The sequence below is a fragment of the Tauraco erythrolophus genome, chromosome 29 (genome assembly GCF_009769465.1).
Source record: "Tauraco erythrolophus isolate bTauEry1 chromosome 29, bTauEry1.pri, whole genome shotgun sequence".
Lineage (NCBI taxonomy): Eukaryota > Metazoa > Chordata > Aves > Musophagiformes > Musophagidae > Tauraco > Tauraco erythrolophus.
The window spans coordinates 4130113-4144227 of record NC_141493.1 but is presented as its reverse complement, the minus strand read 5'-3'; the positions used below and the strand labels follow the sequence as shown (position 1 = coordinate 4144227).

The window sequence follows — 14115 nt, the reverse complement described above, 5'->3', positions numbered from 1 at the left end:
ATTTGCACTGTAAGCCATTTGTCCCACTTTGCTGCAAGTCTCTGATTGTCACCACAATACAAATACCAGATGGAAAACTGATCACTTCCTAATCACCCTATGTCTTCAGTTTTGGTGTGTTTTTTTTTTTTTTACAGAATGCCACCACAGTGAGTTTAATATATTGCCACCGTATCTGGTTAGCAAGCAGCCTGCCCCGCTGTGGCTCTGCCTCTGTCACTGCACACACACCGAAATCCAAAGCTTTACATCAGATTTGATGCAAAACGTGGAGGAGGAACTGACGTACCCAGGGACACACTGCGGTTACAGGAGGCAAAGCCAGGAATTGATGCTCAGCTCCTAGGCATCACTGCCCCTCTGATGTACACAGGCAGAGCTGATCGAGTAAAACAGTGAGTGATTATCCCCACTGTCCAGGGTGAACCTAACAAACAGCATTTATCACCTTTCAACAGCTCTTATCCCAAGGGAAGCCCACAGTCACATCAGGCTGCATGTGCTGTTTCAGCAGACCAGTCCAACATCCTTTTCACATGGAATTTGAAGAAGAAAAGCTTCTTGTTCTAAGGTAGATACAGAAAGCTAACTTTTCTCTTTTCCCTCTTTCCTACTTGGCAGTCCCTATGAGTCACCTGCACTCCCTTCACTGACACAACCACGGAGGATGGCAGGTAACGACTTGCAAAGCTATTTCTAATCAGTTGGCTTACTTTGCATCACCTGTCTCTACTGACTGGTCCTACAAGAATGGAAACACAGCTCCAGCTAATTGGCAGACTGACAGCAGCGATGGCAAACTGAGAAGCAAACTGACTTGAACTTGTAGGCCCTTGGTTCCTTGGTGCTGCGTGACCTTGTCTACGCTGACTTGGAAAAGACAACAACCTGCTACCGAAAGGAATCAGGCCGTGCTTTGCTCATTCCAAAACAGGAGAACTGAGATTCATGCTGTAGGGAAGAAATATTTATCCCGTGGGTGAGACGGTACGCAGCCAGCACACGGTGTGCTCGGAGAGTGTCTGGAGGTGCTAGTTTGTCTGCAGGGGACAGGCAGACAAATTTAGAGCAACCCCTAAGCAGCCCTTGAAGCACCAAGCCAGCATGGAGGTTATTTCAGGCATTTCCTAAGAGCAGGTCTGCTTTCTGTTCTCTCCCTTACGTACGAAAAACTGAAAGAACAATATAATTATGCTTATGAATCAGCAACACTTAGTTCTCAAAAATATGGTAGATTAATGAAAGTAGCTCCTTTCTGTTTAATTTCTATACTTAATGCAGGTTTATAGTTAACATTAAGACACTAGAATTGGCGTTAAAGATTGCTGCTTTGCCTTTCTTTCTATAGCCACTATAGTATCCACCAGATAATACAAACAGCTTTCACTTAACAGGCAAAAGAGAAGAAATGACAAGGTCTGGCATTATATTAATATATTGGAAGGCATACTATTATTTTGTTCAAATATGCTTTTGGAAAATTATCAAACTCTGAGGATATGGCTCAAAACCCCATCATTCTCTAGAAAAAAGCAATAGGTGCCCCAAAGCCTCATATGGACATCTGTCACAGAGCCCTCCCAGCCTGAAATGTTCTATTATTTAACTCTTGCAATATTTCACGTTTACGTAAGGAAGAAAATTTCTTTATGGTGTAACTTTCACAGATTTTGCCAATTCTTTATTCTGTCAATTCAAGGATTGACAGATAATGGTGGTATAAATCTCATGTCAAGGACGTGAAATGAAGACATGTAAGAAATGGACAGCTGGGAAGAGCTGGAGCTTACATGAGTGGTCCCACTGCAAACAGTAACATCAACACGGGCTGGGCACAGAGGAATTTCAACAACGATTTGGGGCTGGAGAAACACAATTCTAACCTTCCTTTGCAACTGTAGACATATGAAAGAAAGCTCTGTTTCTTTCCATATGTAACATGGTACTGGAGTCTAACATCAGGTTCGCATCGGAATTTAAACAAGAGCTGCAGTGCGTACATTAAGAGTTACGTTTGCTAATACTGCTTCTTAATTGGACATTTCTGTGCTTAATTGAGGTTACTCCTCCACCCCCCAATTCCTGGAGCTTAATGCCAGAATTAACTCTTGCATCCACTTAATCTGATAGCGTATTTATTATAAATAGAAACTAATCTTGAACAGGTAAAATCAGAAGCCAGAGAAGAGTTAAATCAAAAATCTCCAGCTCCTGGGAAAAACAGGTATCATTTTTTCTGAGCTTTTCCAAAAATAAAGCAAAAGGCAAGCCTGAAAACATACCAAGTCTAAGCCTACATAGATCAAACTTGTTAAGAAGATACATAAAAGCTCTAAGTGTATATAGCCTCAGCCTGTTATTACATCCATCCCTGACCATACGAACGGTGTTGTTCAAAGTCAACATTTCATGATACTCCAAAATGTAAATGTTTCTCTCTAACACATCAGCAGACTATACCCTTAACCCATGATCCTGACAATAAACATCTCATTATCAGCCTTTTCCTTGTGGCTCATTAACTTTTTAAAAAGAGGGGAAAGAAATGAAGAAAACACTTAGGACACATCAGTGGAGTCTGATGTATACTGCAGCCAACAAAGGTTCTTTGTGTTCCGTGTCTCCGGTTTGTCCTTTGTACTCCAACCTCTGCATTACTCCTACCTTATGGTAGGGTTCCAGACCCATAAAACAAGACACAAACAATAAACTGTGATTCGACTAAGCTGAATTCCTCTTTAGAAGAGACATCTCTTGAGGAGAATGTTGTGCTGAAACAAAGGGCTAACAGAATTAAAAATGGGGTATGGGAATAGGAAAGAAATTTGCATTTGCAAGTAAGTGAGAACAATGCACCTCCAACTTGTATGAGCTTTTGCTGAGGTTAGCTCCCTCAGGCTGCCTTCAAACCAGCTGTCTGCTTCTCCTGAGATAACTCCGGAAGAAAACACTTAGGAAAGATTTTCAAAAGATGTCAAACGCCCAAGTCCGCTTCCACTAACTAAACAGTACTCTGCCCATTTACTTCCACGGGAACGAAGCTGACAGAACAGCGGAGCTGCTGGAAATTTCAGCCCCAAACGGCCACGATTTCAAAAGAAGTTGGCATGACTGGGTGCACTTCCCAGTGGAAATGCCAGGACAGCTGTGGCTCAGCATGTGTCCTACAACTACAGCCCCTGCCACAGACACTGGAGCCACTCCTAACTCCTGGCAGTGGGAGATGAGCAAGGATCAGCCTCTCAGGAGAACCCGGGGCTGACACTGGTGAGTTACCAGTGCTTGTTATACTATTGCACAACACCAACGAGGGAAGATGTTTGTTCCTATGCACTTCAGAGAAGTACTAGAAAATGCAGATATTTGTATATGCATACCCATTGTTTATACAACAACTGAAATAAAGTGCTTTGCCTTCTGAAACTGTAGCACCCTGGTCCCCAGCAAAACAGTATCATCCCTAAAGGTTCACATGATGCAACCGTTTCCTCTGCTCCCAGAATCTACCTTGGTGAAACGTATCTCCTGAGTGGACAGAACAAGATAACGTTAACGGACAACCAGTGAGATGCTATTCTTGTGCTACACGTACACCGAGGCTCAACCGTGATCCGAATGACTCCCCAGTGTTTGAATTTATGTGCAACTTGGGGACCCTGGGTATTGTGTGAGCTAAAACATTGCAATCTCCGTTTACAAATCTTGGAGAAAAATGCATTTTCCTGAGCTGCAGCTATGGCAACAAGCAAGCCAATATTGAGCTGGGTTGCATACAGAGGGTTTTTTTGTTAACTTCTGAAATAATTTATTGGAAAAACTGGGGCAATTAGACTGCTGTCCATGTATTTATTCAATATGGATGGGTTTCATATTCTGCAATGCTGTCTAGTAAAAACAGAAGATCTTTTTTTCCCTTCGTTTCTCAGAGCTGTTTTGTTTCATTTTTAAATAAAACAAACTAACAAAAAGCCCCAACTGACACACTCCAAACTTCAAATTCTGAACTTCTGTGCAAACCTGCGATTTCACACTTGGCCTTAAAGATTCCAGCTCTTCCAGAAATCATAAACATCTGATTTCATAATCATTCTGAACTTTGGGGATATCTGTTACCATGACATTGTTTTGACTGTGAGACACCTTTGTGACATGGATGCAGCTGTTCCTGAATTACAGCAAAGATGGGGATAAAGATCTAGGCCTTAAGCCTGTGTCTTTACTAAATGCAGCTCTAAAATATCTACTTTTGCTGCTAAGTATTTGAAATATTCAACTTCTGGCACCAATATGTTTCAATTAGCAGCGTCCTTGGTATCACCTGCTTACACATTCTTAGGATGTTGTCACTTGAATTAATCACTTTGCAAGGGAAAACAGTCATTCTTGTGCTATTTTTAAGAGATAAATTAAATCAACCTTCACAAATTATTAGTATATAGTTATTTGACCAAGGGAGTGACATTCTTTGTTTATAGGCAATGCATGGCTAAAATCAGTCAACAAATCAATATATGCCTCTGTACCTCAATTTCCCCTTTTGTAAAATGAGGATAACAGAACCGGTCTCCTTTGTAAAATACCTTGAGATCTGTCAAAAAAGGTTAGGCATTATTGGCAATATCCAGTTTGAACGTGAAATCCCTAAGTGTGTCTCTTGCAGTCCCAGGCAGTCATAAAGTAATTGAGAAACCTGTCTGCATACAAATTACCAAATCATGGACTCCAAATGCTTGTATTTTCTTTTATTTACTCCTAACACTGCCGCAAAAAGTGCAACCTTTCTTAACTGTTTCGGATGTCAAGTACTTACATTCGCCTTTACCCTGTGTTTACCCAGAATGTTGTTTTCACAGCTGCTGAGAACATCATTATCAAAGAAACAGCCAGTCTAAATTATTAAGAAAACAGAACAATTGATGTTTCTATAATACACAGTATTCCCCATCTGAGCCTTGAAATCAATTATGGAAAACATTAGGCTCCTCTGTCTTCCCTTGGACCAATTTCAAGATCCAGTATTTTATCATCATTTGTTCCAACGTTATAATTGTCCATTGACTTTGATTGAGCTCTTTTTAGCCCAAGCTCTTGAGTACGAAGACTCCTTCTTGACTCTGGATGCATAAAGCAGCTTGCTGTGTAGGGGTTCCACCACCCCCTTCACCATACTCTTTATTTTTTCTTGCAGCTGAATTGGTTATTTTCAAATTATCTTCTGCAAACTTCTCTCCCATAACCCCTAATTCCTTCTTATTCTCAGTCTTTATAAACAGAAGTAGGTCCTGTTCTTCCTTAGGTTTCTTTTCCTGGCTACAAAGTCCTCAGAGTCGGAAGCACATTAAAACAAAGAGGTGCTCAATTGCTGGACACCTGCTTTTTGAGTTTCAGGCAGGATTCCACATTTCTTGAAACAAATTACCATAGCTACTGAAATTCTCTGCAACGCTATCACTTCTCTGAAATTCTGGGGTGTCCAACTTTGGCGCAAATTCAACATTTTAAATGCAAAGCACCCAAAATGCCAACTCTTCACTAACAGCTCCACACACTCATTCCTCCTGGATGTCAAGACAAAAGTAGTTTGAGCTGAAAACCAGGTTCCAAAACTCCGAGATCACCTATGAAGATTTTGGTCTATCTTGGTTTCTCCAAGATAAAAATGACATCCTTATGCCATAGGGACATTACGTTTTAAAAGTATCTCGTCTTACGAAAATAAAAATACTGTAATATTCCTAAACGTTGCTGAATGTCCCCGATTTCACTGTTTCCATGACAAGATGAAGAGAGATGAAATCATCAAGGATCAGGCAGGAACAAGTCCTTTGCTTAACTGTTAATAGCTGATAGAGGAGGCTGGCAAATACTGAATACTGGGAAATTCACCCTATACTCTGACACTGTAATGCCCCAAGCAGGGCCTTTCCTGACTATCTTCTTAGATGTCTGTCCCTGATGAAAGCAGACCTCCTCTGTCCATCTCCACTGATTCTATCTCACCTTCATTTTCAATTTTCTGGCTGAAAACCTGTGGATTGGAGCAAACAAAGGTAGAAGTAACACCCATTTTAATAAAGAAATCAACACGGATGAACTTTCTGAACCTTGGCAGGACCCTCAGGGTTCCACTGTTCCAACACAGCCACTTGCCCTGCAAAAAGTGTCTTTTGGCCTGAAAGAATACAAGGAATCAAAAAAGGTGCCCGTTTCTAGCATTTGATTGACCCATCTGCCTCATTTGGCAAGGTTTTTAAGCACATACCTTACTCTGAGCAAACCCTTTGGGGACTATTTGTGCAGCTAAGTAACTTACTCAGCCACCATCACTCTTATCACACTGTAATTCTCCATTCCAAACAAATTAAGGCTATAAAGCTTCGGTTGGACCACTGAATTTCACTACAGAGTGGGGAAGGTATAAAAGAGAGAAAGAAAGTGAAGGCTAAGAGGATTTGTCAGGTCTGCAGTCCTCATGGGACAAGTTTAGATTAGAGCCCAAAACTGAACTTGCAGGGTGCTGACACGAAACGGCCAGAGTTTGGAATGAATATTGTTTAGCTTCCTTAAAAACCAGTCCTTTTGCTGGCTGCTGCTGGGAATAGAATCTAGTGCTGGGAATAGAATCTAGCCACTTGGGTCAGGGCTGGTTTGAAATCATTATCAGTCAAGCAGAAAGTCCATTATCCATTCAGATATTCAGCATAATTCTTTTTTCTTTTATTTTTCCCTTCTTAATAATACTGCACATCACAGGATCGTATTGACTCATCCTCTTACAAAAATAAACATTCTTGGATGCTGAGAGCATATTTGAAATCAATGTCTTTCTTGACTCGCTGCTGCAAATATCCAGATCTTTGGGCTCATTTGGGGTCCTGATTAAACTGAAAGGCAAACCCCTTATTAGAGACAAATTGGCTCCGTAAGTAACACAGATCCCTGAGACCCTGCAAGGTCCTGCAGAGGGAACTTCCTTGGCAAACGCCAGCCAAAGCCCTCATCAGAAAGGTTAGCACTAGGCGATTTCATCCGTAACCCACACGCCAGCTTTCTGCAAAAGCAGGCAGGATGCAAAAGGGCATGAGCAGAAACACTGAATGGGTTTATCTGAGGAGAAACGTACATCTCGAGTTCCCTCTCCAGCTTTACAGCTGTAAAGACCCACATAACACAGGCTGGAAGTAGATACGCACAGCTCCAGTCACGGACCCTTCCCAACTTGGCTTCCATGGTTCAGCCAATTGAGCTGGTTCAACTCCACCGCCTGGAGAGCCGATTGCTCTGTAAAACCTCAAGTTATACATCCTCCCCCTTATTCACTGCCTTCTACCCTGTGCTTGGATGCTTGGCCCACACATGAGGGATCAGTAGGATCCTGGAACATGTAGGAGAAACATGTACCAAATGAAGGAGAATTATGTGGCAGTGATGTCCAGTTTGGTACTGCAATTTCCAGAGGATTTTGGAACGTTGGAATAGCAACGGCAAGACAGGCAAAAATGACTGGCAGGCTTGAGAAAACGTCCTGCAGCAAGAGACCTTAAGACCTCAGTCTTTTAATAAGATATAAAATTTATCTTTTTAAGATAAATTTTAATTTATCCCATTAAAAAAGAAGAGTGATCAGCTTATGTATACACGCCTTTTGAGAAAGCAAATAGAAAGTACCAAAGAGATTTCTAAAATCTAGTGTAGAAAGATATCAAAAGAAACAGTAGCTGGATGTGAAATGCCAGACTCACAGACACTGGAAATTGGGATTTATTCCGTTATTTATACAGTGAAGGTGGTTAACCACCGGAACAAACTGCCAAGGGAAGTGCAGGCATCTTTGTCTTTTGGAGTGTTCAAATCAGGACTGAATGACTGCCTGGGCAGCGTGTGTTAATCGAACAGAAGTTACTGGGTTCGATAACCCCAGGGGCAGTGTACAGCCTGCATACTCAGGAAGCAGGACTAGATGTTCTCATGGTCCCTTCTGGCCCCAGAATGTGTTAATCGAGGGCACAGTGTTAATCATTTTAACAATATATTGTGCTTTCCTCTCCCTTCGTGCGTTTTAATGAGCAATTCCAAATGCAGTTTAGCTCCCCCCTACCTCTGGATCCAGGCATCACACTGAAAAAAGCTCAGTTATGATACAATTGATTAAAAACAGGTGTAAATCACTAAGGATGTTTCTATATTGTCGTAAAAACTACTGCTAGCTACTATAACGATGGTTTTCCTCAGTAATTCTCAGAGTATCTGGACTCTGCAATACATTTGGTAGCAGGTGCTTTAAAACTGCAGTCCAAGGAAATTTTATATGACTGGGATACAAATGCTTCTTGTATAGACGTATATGTATATATATAATATGTGTATGTTTAGAACATGCCTGTCTTTCCCACACAGCTAAGAACTGCATTCTCTGCAACAATTCTGTCCGAATAAGACCTTGGATTCTATTACTGGATCCCAAGCAGGAAGATTACTTTCAGTGTGAATCAAGGTGACAAGGCTTCCTACCCTCCCTTCCCTGTGCATGCATGTGCACACGCCAAGAAAACAATAATTTCCTTACAAACTAAAAATATCCCTTCCTGTAACAGCTGAACAAACTCCTCTTTAAAAGATGTTTTGCTGTCCTGATGGGAATCAGTACACTCCCTTGAAAGTCTGCTAACGTAGAAAGCAACATTTGAAACACATGCCACATTGAAGCACTTTTTCCTTTTGTTTTAAATGAGAATCTCTCTCATTTCTTACAAAAAGTCTGACTGGGAGTTGCAGATTCCTAAGGACAGTATTGTCACTCGTGTTCTCTATAGTTTTTAGCATATAATGTGCAGACTTTTAAAGCTGAGATTCAGCTAAGCAAAGTTCTTGAGAAAATAACGTCTTAGAGAAACTGAAAAGCAGATGCAGAGTATCTTTCACATCTTAAAGGTGTGAAAGGCCATCTACCTGCTCCTACACAGTAAAATATCAGCTGTTTAAAAGTATTAGTCAGCTTTCAAAGTCAGTCAAATAAGAGCAGAAATGAAAATGGGAAAACACAGGTCTAAACCGAGGGTCATGCTAGTAAATGATAATTTAAGTCTTATATTAGGAAAAAAAAAAAAAAAGACATTTTCTAGATCATGTGGCTGAGCAAAAAGATACACTCCAAAAACTTATCTTTAAAATACTGTACTTTTCATGGCTATCTTAAAATTCTTTCTTCAGCCACCATCTGATTTTCTCCTCTTGGACTTGTTGAGTTTCACACAGCATCTTGCACAAGGGTCAGCAACAGACACAGTAAATCCCAGTAACACAGATCCTACAAGATATAATTTCTATTTACTTCAGTGAGAGCTGGAAGGCATTCAGTACCCTGCGAAAAGAATTCAGATCTCTTTAGGAGGGTCTAATGAGCTGTGTATAATTTACAACGTAGAATGTACTACCTCATCAGCTTTTCAGCAGGTACCACTGCAGCTACGTTGGAGAATAAAAACAATTCAACCCAGCTAGGCTGCTATCTCTATCTATCTCTATATACTTCTATTGAAGATACAGGTTGGAAAAGAAAAAAAAAAAATCCTTTCTTGACCTTTTTCTTCTGGGTACTGTACATGTTACAAAACTGAACCTAACACATCTCAGAAGGTGGCAGGTAGGAATCAAGACTGGAAGAATTAGATTGTTAATAGCTGCAAAAAATAGCTACACTTCTAACCACTGCAAACCAGCGCTGCTGACAGAGTGATGGAAAGCTGACAATACCTTGCCAAGCAGGGTGAGGCTATCATAACCCAGCAGATGATTAGTTTTAAAACTTTTAATGGATCTCTGTCCACTGCAGTCTGATGGAGTGAACAGTGCCGATACCCCAGGGAAATGTGAAACTATTTTATATCTCATTTGCAGGAATGAACACCCAGGAGGTACTTTCTTTTGACAGAATACATAAGACCTACCTGAATGCATTGCATTAGCTTTCTGTGCTGTTCCATACAGCAGATGCTAATATTTTTTATCCTGGACTGGCCTCATTAAGCTGCCTAGAATAGGAGGGAAAAGTAAACCAAATAGAAATTTTTAGTTCTGCTTTGTGTGTTTTGTGGACAAAACGCACTGGCTGCGTAGGAGGGAAGCATTAGCAAATAGTAGCAAATAATAAGCTGGGTTTAAGACACGGGGCAAAGCAGGAGAGCTAAAAATGAGCTTCCCTAGAAATGCTTTGGGAATGGACAAAAGTACAGTCGGACTTAGTAATGACAGCATGAAAAAGCCTATTTTGTCCCACTGTAGGAAAGGGTTAATGTCCATCTTAGACACAGGGGGTGCATGGTTTGTAGGTAGGTCAGCTGAGAAAACAGTAGCTTATTATTAGTTGCTCGCTGGATGGCGGCACTTGTGTAGCTCCAGTGCCAGATGCCTGGCCAGCAGCGTTGCACCTACAGGCAGGCCCTCCAGCTGCAGAAATAAAACACACGGAGCACAAGGTACCACAACAGAGGAGCTAGAGAGGCTACAGAGCGCGGGCTGAGCTACAAACTACAAGTAATCCATCAAGCCGGACATACTGGAACATTGTCCTTTGTTATTCAGTGGCTTGTCCTCAGATCAGACTTACAGATGGCTCTGCTTTTTTTGGGGACTGTTGTAGGCTCTCACAGAGTTACTATGTGACCTACCTCTAAGGAAAGTGAGAAAGTGACTCAGGTCCCTAAATCAGTCACTTCTCTTGTACTATCTTTAGCTTGTACTATCTGCATCTTTGCTCCATTCCTGCCGGAGCACAGGCTGAACATGGCATGCAGGTTGTGTCTCGCAGCAAGCTACGACTTCATTTCGGTGCCTACAAACCAGTCAACAACTGGCCATGTAGGCAGTGAACTGTTAATTCTGCTTTTTAGCCAAGCTCTGCTGGTTCTGTTGTTACCTCCTCACGTGTTTCATCTGCTTGCAGCAATCCATCTAGCCAGCAGACGGGGAGTTCTCTAGGGAAGTGCCTATATGTTTGTTACAAAGCAAGGGCAACGCCAGGCACACTGGAGCCCAGATTCTTGACTGGGGCTATAATGAAAATTTCATATTTGTGTTAACCCAAAATGAACCTACTTTGCATAGCTCATGAGCTTCTCAAAGCAATCCCAGAGATTTCATAACAACATGTTCCCACAAAGAAAGATCTTTCACTGTACAGTATCTTCAGAATATTGCACATAAATATTTTAACAAACAAGATTAAAATTCCAGAATGCACTTTCTCAGCCCAAAGGTATAATCTTCACCTAAATAACAAAAATTATAAAAACATTCAGAAATGTAAAAGTTTCATTAGTTTGCAAAGTGAGTGTCGAGTCACAATTATTCCAAGGAAAATGTAATTTTGCAAAAATTACCAGAGCCATCCTTTTTATTAACATTACTTGATAAAATGTGAGCAGGATCATGTTAAAACTATTACATTAATATTCCTCAGAGAGTTGTACTATAATTTTAGCTTCTCTTTCTCTCTCGTTTTGCCCTGTGAGTCAACATAGGAGGACGGCTGGCAATCAGCTCCTGCAATTATCTTCCTCCCTAGATTTGAATTGTTAACCGTAGCTTCCACTAATAGAACTGCAAATGAATAGTATCCTTTTCACTTGTATTTACTGGATGAACATTATGCTCAATGACTCTTGTGCTCGAGGCACCATGCTAAACAGAGGGCAAAAAGGACAAGTTTTATTTCTATTAGCTTGCCTAATGGCTGCAGCGGAGATAAAGACAGGAGAAGGACCAAAGGGCCAGACTCGCACATCCAAGGTGACCGGATGGCTCAGAAAGACTAAATGGATGGCAGAGTTCCCCATTTGGGGAATTCTTGCACATACACAGGATAACATTCTCTTCTTCTAACAGCTGTGTCTCCAGATCTGGGCCAGATTCACTAGCCACTCCTGATTTCCCATTGATTTCATTTGCAGGTTACAAGCAGAACAACTAGTGAATCTGAGTCCTTTGCGTGTAAGTCCTTTTGGAAAATGGAATTTATACTCCAAATCCGATTTCGAGAATTTTCACTCGGTGAAATTTCTCCATGAATACACATGGTAGCTCTCTACTGGGGAGACTTCAATAAAATGATCTCATCATCTTTCTCACCTGTCTAAATGCTCACTTCAGAAGCCCAAAAAGATGGAAAAAACAAGGAAAACGCACCTGCGTACTCCTTCTTGGACACTCCAGGGACAACATGAAGACCATTATGGATCTGCAGCAACAGACATACTGACACAAAGTGTGCATTGTGTACCACCTTTGCCTGTGTGCTAATAGATACTTTCAATAACCTTTTGCTTTAATCTTGCTTTTCAATCGTCGTGCTTTTTTAGCTTACAGAGGACACGCCTTTCAGTTCTAACTGTGCCAAGTTCTGTTCTGCCCTACTGCATGTGGTCATTTTTCTAGGTAGCAAAACGGGACATGTCAGAGTCCTGAGAATGTCCTTGAGCAGAAAAACAGGTACAAAGACTAACCTGACAAACTTCAAGACCATACTTCACAACACTCAAGTAACAACGTGAGCTTTCTGCAAAGAATGAAAAAGTCCACCAAAACAACCTGATAATAATTGGCTTTTTCTGCCTGCCAAGTACACAGCTGGTCCACTAGACTGCAGGCCACAAGTCCATCGATTTAGCTGCCCTTGGAGCTGCTTACATGGATCAAGAAATTCCGGTCAGAAACGAACACTTGGTGTTTCATGCCCATAATTTGTTATATGTGACAGCAGTAATTAATTACATGATCATATGGTTGCGGGATGGTTCTGTTCATTGAATCACACAGGTAAATTCTTGTTAACAACGCTCTTTGCCAGTGTCTGGAATTTTTTCACAATCCAAGACAAACACTGCAGGGAAGCTATTCTAGGCTTACAAAAAAAGAAACCAGCTTTCAACCTAGAGATAGTTACAGTAAAAAGAATAAGGGGAAGAACATCAGGATGTATTTGATGATGGCACATTGCTTTCAGAACTCAGGTAATTACCTAGCTCTGGAAAACGTTCCCCAGAGAGAGGATTTGAGCCAATGGCACTATAAATCTCTGCGGATCTATAAATTGTACAGCCTGTGGAAGTTCTGTACCACAGCCCAGAGTTGCCCATCCCTTGTCATCGGCTGCTGGCAGACAGGCTGCGAGATGACACAGAAATTAAACAATATGTTAATACTGTTTTAAAGCTTGGCTCTTGCATTATTAATACTGCTCCTAAAGAAAAAATAAACCACAGATGTTATACAGTATGTGAAACATTGACCCTAGACCTAAAAATTTCAGGTGGTTCATATTTCCACGTTTTTCTAAATGAAGAGCACTGTTTGAAAATGTCCTTGTGCAGCCATGTGTTGCTTCGTGGCTAAGGTGCTCCAAGGTCAAACAGCTGCACCATGTGGTTATCTGATCACCCAGGGAGGGAAAAAGTCTACTCAATTTGATTGACTTTCTCTGCTTTTCAAAAAATGTACTTCTAATGCCTGGCCCTTTTTATATTGCTTGTACATCATTATTCCTTTTCCTTAAAAAAAAAAAAACCCTGTTCCTTCTTGTCTTTCCTAAATTTAAGCAAATCAAACCTGAAAGCAAAAGGCTTTTCACTTTCATCAAAACTTTCAGCAGAGGAAAATAATTTCCTTTTTCTCACCTCTTTTCATTTTCTGATAGGCTCTAATCAACATCCCACATACTACACTTTTTTGAAAATCCGAAGTGGAATTATGCGATTCAAAATACTCATTTGCTTTCAGTAGTCTTTATCCAGAAGATACTTTTCTCCTTGGAAAATCTGGTGTATAATGACTAAAAATGATCTTTCCTTTCTGCTGTTTGGCTCTTTAATACTCCCAGGTCTTGATACCCTTCTGCTGGCTCCCTTTCAAGACTCCACAAAATTGCATCCATTTTAAACCATTCTCCCCTGACACTTTCAGTTCCCTACACCAGAACATACATGGGCTTTTGTATTCATAGAAAGGAACCAGTGTTTCCCAGATCTGCTCATTACTCCTTAAAATTAACTACTAGTTCTTCTAGCACTGAGCATTGGTTGTGAAGGCAACACCTCTTTGATCTCTACATCACCGATCCAA

The 14115-nt window shown here is 41.0% G+C and overlaps 1 protein-coding gene across 1 annotated transcript in view; it reads right to left on the bottom strand.

Moving 5' to 3' along the window:
• Nucleotides 1–14115, bottom strand: part of LRRTM4 (leucine rich repeat transmembrane neuronal 4) — a 239332-nt gene that overhangs the window by 124130 nt on the left and 101087 nt on the right. The window lies entirely within an intron of this gene.